The 14169-nt window shown below is 43.9% G+C and overlaps 1 protein-coding gene across 1 annotated transcript in view; it reads left to right on the forward strand.

Annotated features, from left to right (window-relative positions):
* Nucleotides 1-1021: 1021 nt before the first annotated feature.
* PASD1 (PAS domain containing repressor 1) overlaps nt 1022-14169 on the forward strand; it is a 96629-nt gene continuing 83481 nt past the window's right edge. The window contains exon 1 of the mRNA XM_061446033.1: nt 1022-1437. The gene's annotated coding sequence lies outside the window, so the exon portion shown is untranslated. The remainder of the gene's footprint in view (nt 1438-14169) is intronic.

Here is a 14169-nt window from a genome sequence, read left to right on the forward strand (position 1 = left end):
TCGTCTTGAGCACTGGCATTGACGAGCAAGTAACTAAAGGTACACACAGAGCCTTTTAATGCGTCTTTTTCCTAAAATCATCTGAGCTCCTGCTTGACCACAGCCCCACCCTCCCATCTGCATTTCGTAAGGGTATTATCACTGTAATTAATAGGGGTTGTATAACAGTACCTAATTAAACTCTGATCACATAGTGTAAATTTAACTTGATTATCGTTAGCCTCAGTGAACTCCGCAGGAGATTAATCCTGGTGATTCACTCAGCACAGATAGCAACAGTGCCAATTCTGCAGAGGACCAAAACACTCGTGTACAGAAATGCTGTACGATCCAAAACCCTGTGAAGTAGTGCTGGGCACTGACGGTAATAGCAGTGTCAGTGACTGCAACTGAAGTCTCCCCATTGCCAAATTGGTTAAAAGGCACTGGGATGCCGGCAGGCTCCTACAGCGCAGACCTTAAAATCACTGAATAAGGAGTCTGTGAGAGGATTACGGCTTACATAAGAGTTTTATGTCTGTCCTGAAGCTAGACCCCCTATCATTTGTGGGCTGTGTGCTGTGTCCACCAATGGTTCATGGGCACTATCACCTGTCTTATAAAAGCTGGAAGGGTTTTGTCTGTGAGAACAGAGCAAAGGCAATAATGTCATTTATTTATCTTGATTTCTGCAGACTAAAATGCTGTGTTCTTTGCTTCTGCCCAGTGTGCTAGAGAATGTTTCCACTTTTCCTTGCTAAAATACCAACTCAGCCTTTGGCAAAATAATGTTTTTGGCTTTGGGGTTTGTTTTTTTCTTCTGCATCTAGTCCAGAAGTACAGGGCATGGGGTTTGTCCTGTTGTTGAGCACATCTGTTTGCTTGCTGCTAATAATAGTTTAATCAATGGGGCTGATTCCTGCATATTCTCTGTCTAACGGTAGCTCAGAAGACCCAGATAACAGCAGAAAAAGGTCTTTTGTACATGTACTTTTTTATTTATTTTATTTTTTGGCTTAATTAAAAGCAGAGAGAAAGTTTTACTCTTGTTTGCATGAATGGTCACATCAAACAGTACAGGAAAATCTAGGCCAAGCTGCTTTCAGCAGGCTAAGGAACACGATACCGTTGCTCCGCATCCTTTAATAGTAGCAATGCCTTTTAATAAATGTCAGGCACCTTTTGAACTTTCTTTGATTCCATTAGCTTTGTTTTTCACCAGCACCCTGAAGCCCACCTTGCCCCTCCCTGGTGGGCTGTGGCGCGGCCGTTGCCAGACTTGTCCATGTGGGATGGGGAGGAGGAGAGGGATGCGCGCCGGGAAGCGCGGCTGGTGCATCCCCACTGCCTGCAGAAACGGTGCCACTTATATAACGCCCTCACTGGGTAACGAGGTAAAACTCCATCAACTCTTCTGCAGGAGGTTCCGAGGGTCTGGGGCTGCTGCCTGCCTAAAGGGTAAGTCAGGAATGTGTTTCTCTGTGAGTGGTGTGTGTGGTGGGGTGCACATGCATGTAGTAGTGTGTACAGTGCTGAAAAGGGGCTCCTAACTACAGGCTGAGAGGTGGGTACAGGTGGTGGTGCCTCAAGCAAGCACGGCCACTCTGCACGGTGAGCACATTGCCTGGAACAGATCTATTTAGGATATTGCTGCTTTGAGAAACAGCTGTGTAACTTGTCGGTACTGTTTTCCTGGTTTCCTCTAATGTGTCTGGAGCCCTGTTAAGAATAGTGGTAATAACACTTTTTCAGAAGGCTGTGTTCAGGCAGTGGAATGCTTTATATCTGACAACTGCAAGATGCTGACACCATTCAGAATGCAACTTGCTGGGGCTTTGCTGTTGTTTTCTGCACTTGCAGAGTTGTGCCTCTTTGCAGCTCAGCTGGTATGCTTGCTTGTCCGAGTGACAGTGTTGGTGTCGAGTATGTGTTGGATAGCTGTCTCCATGAGTGTCAGATACCCATATCTATTTTGATTTAAGACTGGAGCTGTTGGTCTGGACATGCCACTGCCACAAAAGAGTTACTTGTGTGCTTAGCACTCTTGTGGAGCTACTGTCAAATGTGCATCTCAAAGCAGGAAGTAATCTCAGTTTGCAGCAAGATGAACAACAAAGAGAATGCCTGAGATTTTGGGGTTATGTTACAGGGGTTATGCTTGCTCTGTATGTGCTTAAAGCATGTGGGGAGTTACTGGTGAAACTGATGGTTCCCTTACAGAAATGGAAGGGCTGCAGAGGGGCTCTGTGCATCCACAGCCCAGTTAGCTGTAAGCTCAGAAGGTTCAAACAGCAAGAAACAGAGCCCAAATGAAACCTAAATAAACAAGCGAATTTAAATTATTCACAAAGAGAAATGTTTGTTCCTGAACAGTCAGGTGCCTAAATCGGAGCAGCCTCAGGCTGTGGGACTGGCATTGTGAGGGTGAGCGTTGCCCTAAAATGAACTGTGTAAGAGGAAAATCACTTGGTATTAGATACAAGCTTCTGTTCCGCTAGCACTGCAAGTCTCCTGTGCTCAGCTTTTAGTCTTATCTTTTTCTTTGTTATCATCTAAAAGGTACTTGATGCCGCAATTCCTGTCACTTTGGCTTTTGCATTTGCTCCTTGCAATATTCAGCTGGAATAGCAGACTACTGGGGCCCACATCCTGTTTCATCTTTGCTCCCCCTCTCTCATTGTGCTTGGGTCTGGTGGTCCCATAGATCTGGCTGGTCCCCATTTGGTTATGTGGCCCTTGTGTGAGGAGATGTGTGTAAACAGAGGAGACTTAATCTGAGGGCAGTGCCTCACTCCAGACTCAGTGAGCTTCATGAGGACTGGTAGCTAAACAGTTCTTACACTGAGTGTCTGGGGTTGTGGGTACTTGGATGTGCGGTGGCCACTGCTTTTGCATCTTGCATTGCCAGTGCTCCTCTGGTTGGTTGCATGAGTTTTGCAGAGAGCATCTCCCTGATGTTTTTCACCCCTACCCCAGGCACCCTGCAGGTGCACAGCAGGGCTGACTGAGGCTAGCGGTCACAATGTCCAGGACTTGGACCTTGGGAAGGAAAATGAGCTAATGAAATAGCACTTGGTGGCAAGCGTGGTGTATAACCATCTTTACACCAGTGGAGGTGGCTTCTCTGTGCTGCAAAACCACCTCATTACATCAGGAAGAATCATCAACTGCCACTATAAGAGGGTGCAACTAATAAAAAACATTATCCATGAAGACTGCAGGCAGGTTGAGACAGGAGCTGTTTCTTACTACAAGCTATGTAGTGCAGTAAAGATCACTCCAGGACTGGCCTACAAGCATGACCCTGTCTGGGGTCTGCACTCACTCTAGGTTTTGCCCTGGGGAAGACTGTGGGTGGGTGGTAATTACAAGGTATGATTCATGCTTTTATTACTTTGAATGTGCTCCTGAGATCACAGCTGTGGGTTTATGTGGTGCTCCAAGAATCAGGAGAGAAGAGCAAGGAGGAGCATGCATGTGGCACAATGGTTCTGTTAAAATCTGGCCTGGGGCTCCATTCTGGATCCCACTGGGCTCATTCCCTGGGCCACAAATGGATCACAGATTTGAAAATACAATTAGTGTTTAGGTATTGAGATCTCTCTTGCTGACCAGTTCCCAGGGGATGCCAGCCAGAGGCAAACGGAAGATGCTTTGACCTGCAGGTTGCCTGGTGTTGAAGTGCAAGAGGTTTAATGGAGCAGGTCTGTATCCCAGTAAGAGCTGCCTGTGGACAGGACTGGACAAAATGGAAGAAGCGGTTCAGATGACCAGAGCCCTGAAGTGGCACACAGTGCTGCCTAGTGAGAGCTTAGCACACGGCACTGAGCTGCGAGTTAGCTGGGACTGTAGCCTTTTTTCACTCATGCAGGAACCAAGCCTGATTTCAGTGGGGTTTTGGCTTGCATTAGTTAATCCAAATCAGAACCAAACCAAAACATGGTCTGCTTCCTGTCCAGGATAGCAGTCCAGCTGAAATCTGGTATCTGTTACACCCGTTCCCCAGCAGGGACCCATTCCCAGGACCCAAAGCACAGTGCCATACTGCACACTCCCGCCTCTCCTCTCCCTCCCTCCCTCTCCTGTGCTGCATCATCCCTTGTTCGTGCCAGATGTAGGAATCGGCAGCAGTGGACAATACTAAAATTCCAAGTGGTGCTGTGCTCTGTCAAGGGAAAAGGAGATTCTTGGGGATAGGCTGTCTCTGTTTCACCCACTTCAGTTTTATATGTGAGATGGTTTCATCTGGTTGGAAGCAAATGAGCCAGTTTGGTCCTGGACTTAAAACTGAACTGGAACAGTTTCAGTCACATGAGGTCTGAAAAGCCCAGCTTCAGTCTACCAGGCTTCCTACTTCTGAGATAGGTTCAATTGAATAGAAGCAAGCACAGGACTAGCCAGGAAAGCAAGACTGCTGAATGTATATCATTAGTCATAAAAATCATTATAATAATCGTAAGTGATGGGCAATCTTGCTGGGAACTTAAACATTGATGCAAGGGGTTAACCGCACCTCTAAGACTGTGCTCCTTGAGGTAATTTCTCTCTTGCTGGGCAGGAGGATGGGCAGAAACTTATGATTGCCCTTTCAGGAGGGAGAAACAAGTTAGTTTGGCATGGATCAACAATGCAGCAGTTCCCCCAGCACTGCAAAAACTGCAGTGGAGTTTTGAGACCTTGTAGTTCTTTTACCAGCATGCTGATGATAAAGGTGGACTTTTGGTGGTCATGAGAAAGCAACAAGAGTGTGAGGTTCTTTCAGTATCACCACCTGTCAGAAGTCCTTTTGGCACCTCTGGTGTGGAGGACAGTTCCTGGACTTGCGTTATTACATGTTTCTAGAATAAATCAAAATGCCACCTAGCACCCAGGTTAGCTCATTGTTAAAAAGCATGTGGTGACACTCAAATAAGCCTAAAAACTTGCAGTTTTAACCCAGTTCTAAGGTTATAAATAACCATAAAGACTTAGGTGAAGGCATCAGTTATAGAAGTAGGGGGAAGGGATGGGTACTGACTGTGCTAAGAGGCTTTCAGATAATAGGAGGTTTCCTTTCGAAAACCTTGACAACTTAATAGTGTGTTCTTCATGCCACCTTCTTAAATCTCCTTGCCTGTTCGTTGAATCTGAGTACTGTAAATGTTTACACACATTTATTCTGCAAGGGTAGGCAAAGAAAAGTCCTTGAGAAGTTTTTGGGCCAAGCAGTATAGAAGCATATCACATAATGGAGAGAATGATTCAGAGAATCTGAGCTGGGTGGGCTGGTGAGGGGGTTCCTGTTGCCATCTATCTGCCCTGGTGTGATTTTGGCCTTTAAATGGTCAATACATTTTACTTTCCTCCCCTCATTGTAAAATGGTGGAATATTTTTTCTCCACAAGTATACGTTAAAATAAAAACATTTCATTTTTTCCACTTGAAATTACTATAGAATTACCTGGCCTTGGGATTAATGTGAAGACCTTCGGGAAATTGGGAAACCATTCTCCTGGGCTGCATTACATGAGGTGTGCCATGACCGTGCAGGTCCACAGCTCTGTGTAGTAGGGGAGGGAATGGTTCAGCACAGAGTCCTGCCTGCCTGGCTGTAAAGGGGAAATTATAGGTTTGACTGAGTTATTTTTGAACGTCTTCATCAGTGAAACTGATTCTGTTCTTTAGAGTAACCTTTTTAAAATAAGTGAGCCTTTAGTACAAATGTATTGTTTGCCAAAATCTGATCGAGTCGGCTAACTTTTGCAGGAATTAAAAGGTATCTAATTACTACCAAACTTGTTTCATCATTACATCGCAAACATGTATACATAGGAAGCAGAAGTTGTCTTCCGTGTGCATCCTCCTACCTGGAAAAGCAGTTTGGCTCTTAACTGCTGACACAGAGCGCCTTGGGAAGGTGCTGAGCCCTGCTGGCCAGGAAAGGATGATGCCTAAGGCAGACCAATAAACTGCGATGTTTTCACTGACTCCAGCAACCTTTTGATTAGATTGCTATCCCTTCCATAGACTTGAGGAGCCGAGTAATAAAGGAGACAAAGGATGAGTAATAAAGGTAAGTACAGATGCTTAGCCATCCCTTTCCCTCTAACATGCTAGTTGAATGAACTTGTTTGTTGTTCTGACCTCATCTTGGCTAGAATGTGAATTTGAGTCTCCATAGGTGGGTGGATCGGGCAGCCTCCTGCTCAAAGTACTGCTTCAGCTGCATGGAAAAGAGTGTGCCAGGCTGTATGTTTATTAATAAGCTGATTTTGTAAGGAGATGGAGCACCATGTCTGAGCTCTTGTGGCAGGGCAAGCTAATGATATTGGACAGCAAGCAACTGTCACTTTTGCTAAATCTGTCATATTGCAAGTAAGCCGCTTACAGCCTGCAGTTGAGGTGGGCAGAATGACAGTCTAATCCACCTTAGGGCTCTACCCAAAGTCAAATTTGGAGTCTGCTTTCCTGAAGAACACAGTTGTCCCTTGGAAACCATTGTCTCAAAGGGACATAGAAAGCTAAGGAGTGGAGCAATCACTAGCTTTGCAGAACAAACTCAATCTGTGTGTCTGCTCTAGGGCTTGTAGACCCTCATCCCTGAGCAATGATAAAACAGGACTTCTGAGCAGCAGAAGAGACATGGAGTTTGTCAGAAAATGTATCCTTGTACACTGCTTAGCAAAGCAGCGTGGATTCACAAGCAACCCCAGGAGCTGGAACAGAGCTTAATGTAGGAAAGGGAGATGCTGTGAGACCTGATCAGCAGCAAGGGAATCTCAGCATAGCTTTCACAGGTGGGTGCTGCAGCAAGTGCCACGTAAGGAGGCTCTTGGCTATCTCTATTTCCTGTATAGCTAGATTACAATCCCTAACCTTGGGATCCCACCAGGACCTCACCTGCACCAGTGCAAGTGCAGCCCATGTGCTTTGTGATGGCTGTGTGATGGGTTTAAGGAGGGAGGAAGGTGTGGGCACCTGCTTCTGCTGATACCTTCCTGCACAGCCTCCTACTGCCTCATTCAGCCTCAGGTCGTTCTTCCCTGATGCTGCACTGGGCACAACTGTCCCTTCCTGCTCCCATGATAGGAAAAAGGTGGGTTTCTCCCTCTCTTTTTACAAGTGAGGCTTCCACAGCATGTCATTCAAAAATGGTCCCCTGTTTTGGCCCTCATTTGGCCAAAGTGCATAGCAGATCCCTGTAGAGTAGATTAATAATGTGATATGATAGAGATGCTGCTTAACGAAGTCTGTTGCTGAATCGGCTCCTTGATCTTTGGCAACCTTTGTGCTGCAGAAGTTTTTATAGCTGCAAACATCAGATTATAGTTACAGCTTCTTCAGAGGACGCTGCAGCATATGGGGCAGAGTGCTGAGCTTTATGGGATAATTAAACTCAGTGCTGAACACTGTGTACAGTTTCCTTTTCACAAGTCTTCATATCTGCTGTAAATAACTGATCCTGTGGGATTTAGTAGTTTCATTCCTCTTACATTGTCCTGTTGTCTATGCAGTGCTCCACATGTTGAGGGTGCTTGCTGATACTGTTGTCTTTCCTGTGGCTGCATGAGAAGCTCTGCATGAGGTTGGAGTGCTGTGTTAATCTGGGGCAGTAGATAGTGTGTAGAGTTTGAAAGCTTCAATTACAACATGCATTTTGAAATTATGGGACTATACAAAAGGAGCTTCAGAAGGCCTTTTCTTTTGTTGCTCCCCACAAGGAGATCCACAACAGTCAAAAGTAGAGATGTGCCTACATGACTTATGAAGTTAAAGCTTAAGAAAACAAGAAGGAAAGTGGTTTTACATGCTGTCAGGAAAAGGAGATGGGAGAGAGATTAAATGACTTATTAAATTCACTTCATGGCATAGCATTAGGTTCAGTGCAGAATTCCTGGTGGTCAGCCCACCTCCACCACCAACAATTACAGGCTTCTGAGATACATACCTGAGTTCTCCCCGTTTCCTGTGGACACTGGGGAGCATGTGAGACCCCTTGGTGACCATCATAGATGATGGGTTATGCAACCAAGGATGCTAATTCACAAGTAGCTCGTTTAAGACCAAAGAAGACACTTATGTCTTCTGCTTCCTACTATCTCTGCTGCAGCAGCACAGTAGTGGCAAAGCAGTTAAAAGCTGATCTTTTAAAAACTTTTCTTCCAGGATTAGCTTTCAGCCATGCAAACATCATTTTCCATGCAAGGGAGGCTGGGAGTGGCGGAAGTTCTTTTGCAAGGGCAAGATTTGTTTGAGCTGCTCATGAAACTGCACCCTGAGGGCTGCTGAATCAGGCTGCTCATAAAAGTCAAGAGCATTTTAATGTACAAGATGTTTATGTCCTTTATGTTATAATGTTTATGTTATAATGAGGATAAAGCAATAGCATCAGGGAAACGGGATCACAGAGAGGAGCCCTGGGGAAGTGCATGCCCAGCTCCTCTGGTGTTTACCCTGGGATGTGTTCTGATCACCAACTGCTAAACACAGCAAAGCTGAAGGTGGTTGTTGCTCTTCTGAATTTCAAGCAGTTTGTCATTGGTAGCTTACCATCATGACACTTTTTATCTTCAGGAGGAAGTATTCCTGGAAATTACCTTTTGGTTCTCGAAAAGTGAAGATGTTTCTGGTTGGAATGGTACCGACAAGTACATGTATGTTTTTTTTAAGGTAGAAAATGTTTACTGCTTGGCTTATACATTTGGTTTGTGTGTTCTCTGCAGTCTTCAGCAATTGGGTTGGGATGGCTTTATCAATTATTTAGGAGCTGATGGACAGATTAGAATTCTGAATATTCTTTAGATGTATGAAGCCTCTGAAGATGAGCATGCTACCATTGGAGAGATGCAGTGAGGCCTTTATGCCTAAAAAGCACTCCCCAAATTAGCCCACCTACTAGATGGGAGATCCACTTACTGAAGCTTGAAGTCCGTGCTGAGGAACCCGTGGATAGTGCTGGAAAGCACCCCGAAGAAGTGGTTCCTCAAAGCATATTAGGCCTTGCACGTTCAGACTGGTACTTGCTTACCATGATGGTTAAGCTCCCATTGTCCAATTGATTTAGAGGCTACAACTTGTGTTTAAAGCAGACGTAGGGCATCAGAGATGTAGTCTGAAAAATCCTTTCATAGTCCATTTTCATAGAAGATTGCCACCTGTTTGCTGCTGTGGTCTTAAAATCCATGTTCTCAGAGGGTCAATGACAGGCAGTACTGTCAGTTAAAAGTACTTGATGGGAAAGGTATGAGAATAAATCCTCCAAGAAATGTAAGACATATGTAAGGAAGGTTTCCTCTTCCTTAATGCTATGGGTTGTTTGTTGTTTGTTTTTTTTTTTTTGTTAAATATTATGTACAAATTGTGACCAGCTCTAGAAAGTAACTTTAAAAACCTTCAGTACAGTTCTGGTGTCCTCAACATAAAAAGGACATGGAACTGTTGGAACAAGTCCAGAGGAGGCCATGAGGATGATCAGGGGACTGGAGCACCTCCCCTATGAAGACAGGCTGAGGAAGTTGGGGCTGTTCAGCCTGGAGAAGAGAAGGCTGCGTGGAGAACTCATAGCAGCCTTCCAGTATCTGAAGGGGGCCTACAAGAATGCTGGGGTGGGACTCTTCATTAGGGACTGTAGTGATAGGACAAGGGGTAATGGGTTAAAACTTAAACAGGGGAAGTTTAGATTAGATATAAGGAAGAAGTTCTTTACTGTAAGGGTGATGAGGCACTGGAATGGGTTGCCCAAGGAAGTTTTCAGTGCTCCATCCCTGGCTGTGTTCAAGGCCAGGTTGGACAGAGCCTTGGATGGCATGGTTTAGTGTGAGGTGTCCCTGCCCATGGCAGGGGGGTTGGAACTAGGTGATCTTAAGGTCCTTTCCAACCCTAACTAGTCTATGATTCTATTATTGTATTTTTCTTTTTTAATCACATGCAGTAGAATTCACTAAAAGCTGACATTCTTTTCTTATCTGTGCCAGTGGATCAGCCATGCAGTGCAGAATTCAGCTTTTCCTCTATGAAGCTGAGGAAGACAGAAGGTTTTGAGTTGTTGATTTCTCAGGTGCTTGCTGTGTAGGTAGAAAATTTTTACTAAATACTGCTGTTCTACTGAAGCCTTTAAAGGATCCTCATCCAGAAGTTGTACTTTGCAGGTGAGGTTCAATTTCCTTGTGATCTGGGACTTTGCTGCAATTCAAAATAAGTTAATAATAATAATAATAATAAAAAGAAAACATGGACACATCAAATAACATCATTAAATTAAATTATAGAGGATGCAAAACTGGCATCCCTACAAATCCATCCCTAAAAATAGCTCATCTCACAGGAAGGTGGCATTTCGTAAAGCCAGTGGCACACAACAATGCAATAGTGACTGTCTTGGGCAGGAGTGAGTCTTGGTTTATGTAGGTCCATTTGTTTTGGACATTGAACTTCTCTTGGAAACTGGGCCCATTCAGGGCTTTTCAGTTTGTATTTCCTGAGTCACGTTTCAGAAGTGTAACACTATTTGTCTGATGTGAATCTGGCCGTGGGTTTTGTGTCCCAGTGCCATGCACAGTGTGTTCTGGAAATCCAGCTGGTCACTGATTGCTTGGCCTGCACTGAACCAAGGGTTTGTTGGAAGAATTTAGTTTCCAATGTTATCTGAAACTAAATTTCTTAGATCTATCCACTGCTTAGGTCTTTATCATTGTTAGAAGAGAACATAACCTGAAGGGGACACTGATAGCATGTGAGCCACTGCTGGCTCTCAGAAGCTTGTCCATGTGATTTGTTTCTGAAAGCAGGAAAGCAGCCACTGCTCCTGCCAGCACGCAGGGGACAGTTCTGCAGTCTGGCTTCATCTCACTCACTTAACCCCAAGTTTCCATTGAGCTCTACCAGAAGTTATTTCTGCAGCGGTACTGATGCAGAGCACCCTCCCATAAATGCATGCTAAAGCTGTTAGTTTTGTTTGGGGTGCTTTTGTTCAGCTGTTCTGGCGGGAGGTCTGGGGAGGTTATCGTCTTTTTGAGCTGGATGCTGTGCTTAACATTGTTTTCCTTGTGAACATGCTAAACCAAGGAAGTTGAGCCATGTTAGAAATAATATGGGTACCATATAGAATCTTGCCCCTTGCTGAATGAAAGCTATTGAAGCACAAAAGATTTGAAAAGCTTTCCAACTTGCACAGCAGCACTTTGTGGAATAGGGATGAGCCTAAGCATGAGCTCAAGTTTCACTATAGTGCCTCCTGAATAAGGGCCTAAATGAATAACATCAAGTGATAGTGGGGCAAGCACTGGCTTCGGCTATGTAGGAAATTCAGGGCTATATTTTTCAAACACATAAACATTGCGATGCCAAAATGAAAAAATCACTTTGCATTTACCAATGCTGAAATTTGGTGGGTTGCAATGGATTTGCCTTGAAAATGGCTCAGTAACAATACACTGGGTGACAGCGCTGTTGAACCAGAAGACATGGTATATGTATATAGGTATAAATACTGTAGAAATGCTTCCAGTTACTTCTCTGTTCAAATTTGTCAACTTTGTTATTCCAAGGCATCAGATTGCTGTAAACAGTCTTTTAACACCCTGGTACGATGAATACTTTTCCAGATTGTCATAAGGAGATGTATAGTTTTTCCCAGGTAATGCAAGAAAAGGCGTAATAGTTGTTAATTGTTCCCTGTATCCCTATACATGTTTACTGCTCTGATACTGTGAATAGTTTATTACTGGCTTGTTTGTCTGTAGTCATCACCTGCACTTTGATATAGAAATTGCACAGGGTGATGACTTTTCTCTGGACCTCTTTATAACTCTTTTTTCATCTGCCTCCTGATTTTTCTTTGCCTATTGAAATTTCATGTGTTCTAGGGGGCTGGTAGCCCAGATGTTTCCATGACAATGGTGTCTTTACCATCAGGATTTCATAATTAGGCAATTATTTATTTTTCTTTTTTACAATACGGTCATTTCAAGATGTTTTGTGTAATAAGCAGTATTATTACAGGTGTTACAATCTGCTAAAAATGCGTTGTGTAAGTATGGAGTAGAATAGATCTTAATTTTACAATTTCAGAGATCTAAATTAGATATTGTAGGAAAGAAAAATGACTTTTTATGTTTATTAGAACATTTACTTTTGTGTTGTTCTCATACCAGCCAGAGTGAAACACTTCCAAATGTTTTTGATCATAGGTTTTACCTGCTGGTAAAAAAAGATGGTGGAAAAATGGCTTGTGATGATGCAAGAATATGTAGCTAGAATTTTCAAGATACTGCAATTGCAGCTCCTGCCCTGCAACGAGGAAGTCCAAGTGTCAACAGACATAAAATCTCAGTCAGTTTGAGCCAGCTGAAAGGTGAAATAACTTCAAGACATTTTGTGCTGATTATTTCAGCCCCTTGTTTTTGCATGTAGTTGGAATGTTCAACCAAAAGTAATTTTCTTTCCACCTCTACCTATTTAGGGTGTGTATGTGTTTCAGCTGAGAGATGCAATAGAAGCAATTGCCTGCAAAAATGGGCATATTCATGTAAGGAATAGTTTCCTATTGTTCCCCTAAAGAGCTCTTCCCCTGATTTCACTTACTCTGCCTTACAAATCTTATTTGTTTTCCGTGATGTTCAGTGAAGTATTAATCCTTTCAGATGTTAAGCCTGAATTTAGTCTCCAGTTTATCTTTTGCTTCTCATTGGCTAGTACTAAACACTGATTTCTAAGGGTGTTCACAGAGGCAGACGTAGTTTCAAACAACAGTGGATAAGTGTGATCTTCTGTTTCTGTGCTTCATTTATTTCTAGTAGAAAACTGCCTGGAAACTTTACCTCTGATCTACCTCCATTTGTGTTTGATGGGAAAATTCCTGATGGCTTTAGGAAAACAAAATGCTTTGAAGATACTGACAGTGCTGCTGAACAGGGGCCCCATTACATTCTCTGTTGTCCTTCAATGTGCTGGGACACCCTGGCACTCATGGAAGTCTTGTAATTACAATTTCTTTTTGCTAGGCTTCAGAATAGTTTTCCATTCATGCTTCTGCCATGTGCTGCAAGAGCTGCCCCAAACTCAAGTGAAATAGAGGCTACCAAAACACCCAGCAAGTTATTTTACTCCTTTCTGCTTTAGCATTGAGCCAGTGATCCAGCTCTCCTCCTTTGCTCTGTCAGGGGAGTAGCAATAATATAATGGGATTATTTGGGTGGGGTTTTGTCCCTGGGAGTCCCAGGAATATGATATGAAAATAGATGATCCATCATGCCATGACACAGATACTAACATTGTGGCTGGTGTTTGTTGCCTGACCCATTTGGGGGCAGCAGGTGTCATGTGTGAACTGTCTCTGGATGATGGTACCACAGGTTACTGCTTTTCTTGTCTGCAGGTTACTGACATTGTATCCAGGTGTATTTCAAACAATGATGTCACTTTTGACATTAAAAGATGAAGAGAAACTATAAATAAATGCAGGAGAAAATTCCTAGTACTCAAAGAGTTGCCCTGGAGAAACACGATAGTGTATATCCTAGAAAATATATCTATTACCTCCTATATTTAGCAGTTCCTCAACATCCATCATTAACCAGAACAGAGCTGGCAAAGTATACAATCATGGGGTCAGCTTGGCTGCTTCTTGGATTGAAGGGAAGCCTGAGATGGGGAGAAATGTTGGGAGTAAAGAGAGGAAGAGGAAGGAGGATGCCATCCCAAGGCTGGTGGGTGTTGATGGCTGTTGGCTCTGTTGAAGGTAGAACAAGCACGCAGAGCTGTCATGATAGAGCAGCTTTTGCTGGTCAGAGAGGTCCTCAGTCTTCAATGTGGTTAAAGACTGAGCTATGTGGTCTCTGAATACTGCATCAGGTCAGGATGAGGGATTTGGAGTGAAAACAGCTAAAGCAGCACTACAGAGGTAAAACAGGTCTCCGTCGTGACGTGTTCCCTTAGGCAGTTCCTTTACCCGTGGCCACGGTGCTGACGGTGGCACTGATGCTGTAGACAAAATCCGCGGTTGCTTTATGTGTCAGCATGATGGACTTCTAGGTCCGAGTTCTGCCAATGGAGAGAGCATGTTCAGACAGTGGCTTTTCAATGACCTGAGGTTAGAAACCTCTATCTGTGGTCCTGTCTAGCCTAAAATGACTTTTGTGGCCAGAATGAAGTAAAGGATGACCACAACTCACCCAGCTCCTCCCAGCCAGACCCACTATTTGCCTTTAAGGA

Source organism: Pezoporus flaviventris, unplaced genomic scaffold, assembly GCF_033815535.1.
Source record: "Pezoporus flaviventris isolate CSIRO_AGI_PZ_B2104156 unplaced genomic scaffold, CSIRO_AGI_Pfla_v1 ptg000005l, whole genome shotgun sequence".
Taxonomy (NCBI): Eukaryota; Metazoa; Chordata; class Aves; order Psittaciformes; family Psittacidae; genus Pezoporus; species Pezoporus flaviventris.